This window comes from Esox lucius, chromosome 24 (genome assembly GCF_011004845.1).
Source record: "Esox lucius isolate fEsoLuc1 chromosome 24, fEsoLuc1.pri, whole genome shotgun sequence".
In the NCBI taxonomy this organism is placed as follows: Eukaryota; Metazoa; Chordata; class Actinopteri; order Esociformes; family Esocidae; genus Esox; species Esox lucius.
Window position 1 is genome coordinate 19957043 of NC_047592.1, and position 7790 is coordinate 19964832.

The following is a 7790-nucleotide window of genomic DNA, read 5'->3' on the forward strand; positions in this document are numbered from 1 at the left end:
CGGTGCACTGATGTCTTGCATGGTCAGAAGGTAGTCATTTTTGGTAACTGAAGAGTTATTGCGCACATGTGCAGTTGGGCTGTACGCTACTAGCAATACTCGGCCCTCATTCAGGGGGGTTGCGGTTGGTGGGTGTCCCTTTGGTTGATGCCTGGCAATGTGGTTGGATTGATTTCCTGCCTGTTGGGCCCTGTCCGGGGCCTCCCCCGGGTAGGGCCACAGTGTCACCGGACCCCCCCGTCTCAGTTTCCAAGGTGTTACGCTGCTATATTATTGTGCTGGGGGACATGAGGGATGTACTACTAACTTTTCTCAGTTTCCTCCAATTTTAAATTTTAGAAGGAGATGAGGTCCTGGTCCACACCTGCGGATTACCTGGTTTGGGGGGACCGTTGCTGTTCCTGTCCTTGTCCACCTGGTCATACTTCTGACCTAGTCTAAAATCAAATATACTCTGGATTTAGCCAAGAGAAATGTATTTATTATTCCAATTGGACTCTTAATATCTCACCCGGCACAGCCAGAAGAGGACTGGTCACCCCTCTGAGCCTGGGTCCTCTCTAGGTTTCTTCCTAAAATTCGACCTTCTTAGGGAGTTTTTCCTAGCCACTGAAATTCAACCCTACTGTTGTTTGCTCCTTGGGGTTTAAGGCCGGGTGTCTCTGTAAAGCACTTTGTGACAACTGCTGTTGTAAAAAGCGCTTTATAAATGAATTTTGATTGATTTTTGATTTGAAGAGCTAATCTGGGCCCTGTTTTGTTATAGCTGAGCTATTTTCATCTTTCTGATTGGGTGGGTTTTTAGGACAACCATATCCTAATTGTTGTTAATGTAAACTTTAAACTCCAAGTTTGTGATCACCCTCTCCATTGAGTCAACCAATGACATTAACATATGCCTTTAGCACAGATCTGTTGAATGAAATCTGTCAACATCATATGATGTTAAATAGCTCATGAAGATTTGTCATACCATTTTAAGGCAACCTCCTATTATGTAATTCATGTTTGAGGCCTGAGTGTATCTGAGCACCCCAGTGATAATATTCTAAAGCAGTAGTTGGCTGTTACAACCTTATTGTCTAGACAATATTGTGTACAATTAGATTTACATATATCAAATATGTCATTGTATTGTCAAGTCATTGTATTTGTATATTTGCTGAACAATACGCAATGTACTCATTGAAATTAAACATTTTCAAATGACCTTTATGAAAAAGAAACATGTGTACATTAACCCAGACAGTTGTGATGGAATACAATGGCGTAATAATTCGATCAGATCTTCAAAATGTCTATAGCGCCACCATCCAGGAACTCTACACAAGGCATATATTAATCAATGATAGGCTTTGAGAGATTATTGGCTTGAGAACCTTAACACGACGGATAAGTGCTGACTAACTCTGAACAAAGGACAATAGACAGGACGTGATGCCCGTTACTGATGGGCTCCACACATCGTTTATGGATCAAAAGCGGATAGAATCCATCAGCTTTGTGTAAAGACTTTCTTGTGATTAATTACGCAAAACACATATGCATTAGAAACCTGTATGCCTGTGGCAAGTTTCATTTCTGTCCTTTGCCTTGAAATAATATAGGCATGACATCACATATTGTTCTACCTGGGAATGTAACCTGGTTATTATAGCAAAAAGACATCTTGTGTGGTTGTGGTATATTGCTAATATACCATGTCTATTTGCTCTATCCAGGCATTCCTTGTACAGTGCCTAACTGTTTAGCTGTGGTTTATTAGGCATACAGCTCTGGAAAAAGAGACCACTGCACCTTTTACTTTCCTTCGACTTGCATCTCTACAGGATTTACAAAGCATGCACTGAATTGAAGCAAAGACGATTTATCCGTATCTCAGAAAGGATTTACAACACAGAGTTTTTACCTGGCTCTGCTACTTGCAAAATCCTGTCATCAAAATCCAATGTTTTTGTAAGGTCACTTTCAATAGCCATTAGAGCAAGTGCTTTGGGATATTTCTGAGTCATCTTAGCTCTCAATTAAATGTTTTATCCAAGGCTGAAGTGAGAATGACCATTCTCCCTCACAGTTACAGGCAACGTCAAAACTATCTGCAGAGAAACAACAACATCCTGAAACAAATTAAAGATTGCAGGCTATAATTGATAAATCTTCTTAAGGCTTAATATATCATCTGAACTGAATTAGATAATCACCTCAACTAATCTGAGACGAAAGCATTTGTCTCGAAGCTGTGGAAAAGGTCTCTCCGCACTGCCAAAAAAATCACATTCCGATTCCAGTCCCCTAAATGCAGTATTAAGGTCTATATCACTTCTCTGCAGAACAGTGCTAGTTGCATGAAATCTTGATAACATTGTGCCCCAAAGGACCCGGTATCTCTGTTCCTGTGTTGATTAGAAACAGAAGGAATCGAGTGCATGAAACGTATAAAGTAAACCTGTCTAATCTGGTAACTGTAACACGTCAACCTACTAGTTGGAAACCCTATTATATCCATTAAGCTGGCTTTACTGAAAACCAGATCTCTTGCCAACAAATCATTCTTGGTAAATGACATTATACAAAACAAATTCCAAAAAAGTTGGGACACTGTACAAATTGTGAGTAAAAAAGGAATGGAATAATTTACAAATCTCATAAACTTATATTTAATTCAAAATAGAATGTAGATAACATGTTGAAAGTGAGACATTTTGTAATGTCATGCCAAATATTGGCTCATTTTGGATTTCATGAGAGCTACACATTCCAAAAAAGTTGGGACAGGTAGCAATAAGAGGCCGGAAAAGTTAAATGTACAGAGAAGGAACAGCTGGAGGACCAATTTGCAACTTAGTATGTCAATTGGCAACATGATTGGGTATTAAAAGAGCCTCTCAGTGGCAGTGTCTCTCAGAAGTCAAGATGGGCAGGGGATCACCAATTCCCACCAATGCTGCGGCGAAAAATAGTGGAGCAATATCAGAAAGGAGTTTCTCAGAGAAAAATTGCAGAGTTTGAAGTTATCATCACCTACAGTGCATAATATCATCCAAAGATTCAGAGAATCTGGAACAATCTCTGTGCGTAAGGGTCAAGGCCGGAAAACCATACTGGATGCCTGTGATCTTTGGGCCCTCAGACGGCACTGCATCACATACAGGAATGATACTGTAATGGAAATCACAACATGGGCTCAGGAATACTTCCAGAAAACATTGTTGGTGAACACAATCCCCCGTGCCATTCGCTGTTGCCGGCTAAAACTCTATAGGTCAAAAAAGAAGCCGTATCTCAATAGGATCCAGAAGCGCAGGTGTTTTCTCTGGGCCAAGGATCATTTAAAATGAATTGTGACAAAGCGGAAAAATGCATTTTGGAAAACTGGGACACCATGTCATCCAGACTAAAGAGGACAAGGACAACCCAAGTTGTTATCAGCTCTCAGTTCAGAAGCCTGCATCTCTGATGGTATGGGGTTGCATGAGTGCATGTGGCATGGGCAGCCTACACATCTGGAAAGGCACCATCAATGCTGACAGTTATATTCAAGTTCTAGAACAACATATGCTCCCATCCAGACGTTGTCTCTTTCAGGGAAGACCTTGCATTTTCCAACATGACAATGCCAGATCACATACTGCATCAATTACAATGCCATGGCTGCATAGAAGAAGGATCCGGGTACTGAAATGGCCAGCCTCCAGTCCAGATCTTTCACCCATAGAAAACATTTGGCGCATCATAAAGAGGAAGGTGCAACAAAGAAGACCTAAGACAGTTGAAGAAGACCACTAGAAGCCTGTATTAGACAAGAATGGGACAACATTCCTATTCATAAACTTTAGCAACTTGTCTCCTCAGTTCACAGATGTTTTTCAGTCAGTTTAAACATTTGAAATGCCATCTTCGTTGTATTCTGAATAAAATAATGAAATTTGAAACTTCCACATCATTGCCTTTTGTTTTTATTCCCAATTGTACAGTGTCCCAACTTTTGGAATCGGGTTTGTAATATCCGACAACCTAGATTTTATGTTTCTCACTGAAACGTGGCTAACAGAAGATTGTAGTGCTAATGTTCTCAACGAGACAGCACCTGAAAAATGTGGCTATATGAATACATGTCAAAATGGTAGTAAAGGAGGTGGAGTGGCTGCCCTATATAAAGATACATTTCAGTGCAAAGAAAATACACTTGGTAATTACATTTCTTTTGAATACCTCTGTTTTACATTGAAGGGTACCCCCAAATATATTTTTTTTAACCATTTACAGACCTCCATGATATTCTTAAAATTTTACTGATGATTTTGATGAACTACTCTCTGTTATATCAGTTGATTATAACGTGTTTATTATTACAGGAGATTTTAACATACACATAGATAATAATATGGGCAATAATGCCAAAGAATGTTTTGCACTACTTGACACTTTTGATCTCACATTAAACATGTGAAAGAGCGTACACACACTGGAGGCCACATTCTAGATCTGGTTGTCTCTAAAGGTCTGGATATTTCCTCTGTCATGGTTAAAGACTCTGCCCTGTCTGAGCACTTCTGTGTCTTTTTTAATCAATGGTCACCCTGACTGTTCCAGTAAACTCTGTTTCTGTTAAGAAAAGGTACATTAATGAGAATACCAATGATCAGTTTACGGACGCCATAGCTATCTCTCCAACTATAAGTGCTGAGTCAGTTGATGTATTCCTGGATAATTTTCATGACAAAACATTGAATGTCATGGATCGTGTTGCACCAGTAAAGGTAAAGAAAACTATGAGCAAATAGAAAACACCATGGAGAACCACCATGATGGTAAGCGCCCTGAAAAGAGAATGTAGGAAAGCAGAGCATACGTGGAGGAAAACTAAACTTCAAATCCAATATAACATCTATAAACAAAGCTTCAACAATGAGTTGCACAGGGACAGACAGCAACATTTATCGGAAATGATCAACAAGAATATATATTATACCCGCACTCTATTTGTCATGGTCGACAAGCTTACAAACCCAATAAAGCAGATAGCATCAGAACTCATGTCCACTGTGAAATGTAATACATTTGAGTGTTTCTTTAGTGACATTTTTTTAAAGTATTAGACAGACCATCAGAACTACACAGTCTAACAATGATACTGTACCGTCGCTACGACCACCAAGACATAACTTGGTTATTATGTCGCAATTTAATACAATTGATCAAAAAGGTTTGACATCTTAAAGATTCCACAAGCTGTCTCGACATGCAGCCATCAGACTTAAAAAAAATTTTTTTACTCTATAACAATGGACCTACAGAATATAGTTAATAGCTCTCTGCAATCAGACATTTCCCCAACGTCTCAAAAAAAAGCTACCATTAAGCCCCTATTAAAAAACAGAACACTGGATGCATCTATATTGAACAACTATAGACCTGTTTCAAATCTCCATTTTATAGCCAAGATCATTAAGAAGGTTTTCTTCAATCAACTCAGCAATTTTGTGAACACAAGCGGTCTCCTAGACAAATTTCAGTCAGGCTTCCGACCTCACCACAGTACTGAAACTGCCCTGATTAAAATTTTCAATTAAATAAGGCTAAATACTGATTCCGATGGAATAACAATTGTGGTTCTATTAGATCTCAGTGCAGTGTCGATCATAGAACACTTACAGATAGTGAGGAAAATTGGGTAGGACTATCCAGGACTTAATTGGTTCAGATCTTATCTAGATGGCCGGAGTTACTTTTTCACCATTGGTAATCATGAATCTGATAGGGTGGCAATGACATGCAGAGTTCCTCAGGGATCAGTTTCCAGACCGCTTCTGTTCAATCTCTATTGGCTACCTCTGGGCCAAATTCTAAAGAACAACAACATTAACGACCACAGCCATGCCGATGATACTCAAATATATATGGCTCTCGAACCGTATGACAACAGCTAAATAGACTCTGTGTCATTGTATAGAGCACATAAATACCTGGATGAACCAACATTGTCTACAATTAAACCAAGATAAAACTGAGACTACTGTGTTTGGTAACAAAAACAAAAAATAATAGTATTAGTAAAGAGCTGGATTCTCGGGCCCAAAAAAACAGGGACCAAGTGCATAATCTTAGTGTTCTGATAGACTCAGACCTCACATTTAACAGTCATATCAAAGCGGTCACCAAAACAGCATTCTATCATCTTAAAAATATATCCAGAATCAAGGGCTTGGTGTCCCAAAAATAGAAGCTCATCCATGTTTTTATCCCTAGTAGGGTTGACTACTGTAATGGCCTCTTAACTGGACTCCCCAAAAAGACTGTAAAACAGCTGCAACTCATTCAGAATGCTGCTGCTAGAATGTTAACCAGGACCAAGAGAACAGAGCACATCACTCCGGTTCTTAAATCTTTGCACTGGCTTCCAGTCAGTTACAGAATAAGTTTTAAAGTGGTGCTTTTAGATTATAAATCACTGAATGGTTTAGGCCCTGAATACTTTTCTGTATTTCTGTATACATATGTTTGAAGAGTATAAACCGAGCAGGGCTCTTAGATCCATGAACACAGGTCAGCTAGTAGAGCCCAGAGTCCAAACTAAACATGGAGAAGCTGCGTTTAGCAGTTAGATTGCAAACAACTGGAATACACTACCAGAACATCTTAGACATGCCCCAAATGTATACATTTTTAAATCCAGGTTAAAAACACTTATGACTGAGCCTATGACTGAGCACTTAAAATGTTTAGCTTTATAGCTTCCTATGTTTTTATCCCATTTTTACTCAATTTCTATTTTCTTATCCTATGTTTTCTTATTATGATGTTGTTTTGATTTTAACATTTGAGTATTTGTTTTTATTCTATTCTATTTTAATATTTTTTTCTTTGTAAAGCACATTGAATTGCTTCTATGTATGTGCTGTATAAATAAACTTGCTTGCTTGTGTGACGACTGCGACCTCTGCTGGTTCACCTCCCCCTGCAGCGGGCGGGCCCCAGCGGTCGACGTCACCTGCTTTCTGACACCACCGTCTCATCATACATTTCACCTGTGTCTCGTTTGTGCACCTGTTCCTCATCATCGCTGTTTCCCCCGGTATATATGTTCCCTCTGCTCCCCCTGTCTTTGTGTGTAATTGTCTCTACTTTATGGAAGAGCTGTTCAACGCTTTGTTAATACATTTACTGATTTCTCTCGCTGGGAAACATTAAACTATCATTCCATCACGCCTTCTCCGGTTCCTCCTTGCTCCTCTCAAACCCCGAAGCCGTGACAGAATTACACACCAAAATAAAGACAGCAAGGATATGGAGCCTACGAGAGCCACAGGCGAGGTCGGTGTTGCGGAGGCGGTCCAGGTACATTCAACGATGCTGGCCAGCTTAGGCGCTGCAATGGACAATGTCTTAAAAGCGGTGCAGCGCCTAGAGCTGCGCCAGCAGACCCCCGCAGCACCGGCCGTTTCTCCGCCTGCCCCTGCCGTGCCGCCAAGCATGGGGGCACTACATCTCCCCTTACCCAGGGATTTCGACGGGGCGGCGGACCGCTGCCAGGGATTCCTTCTACAGCTGGACATCGCGCTCCAGGCGAGGCACCCTGCGCCGACCGAGGCACAGAAGATCACCTCGCTCGTCTCCTGCCTGTCCGGAAAAGCCCTGGAGTGGGCCACCGCCGTCTGGAACACCGAGCAGCCCACCCAGGGCAGCTACGCCGATTTCACCCGCCGCTTCCGAGCCGTGTTCGACCATCCACACGAAGGAAGAGAGGCGGGTGAACGGCTGTTCCACCTACGGCAGGGGACGAGGTCGGC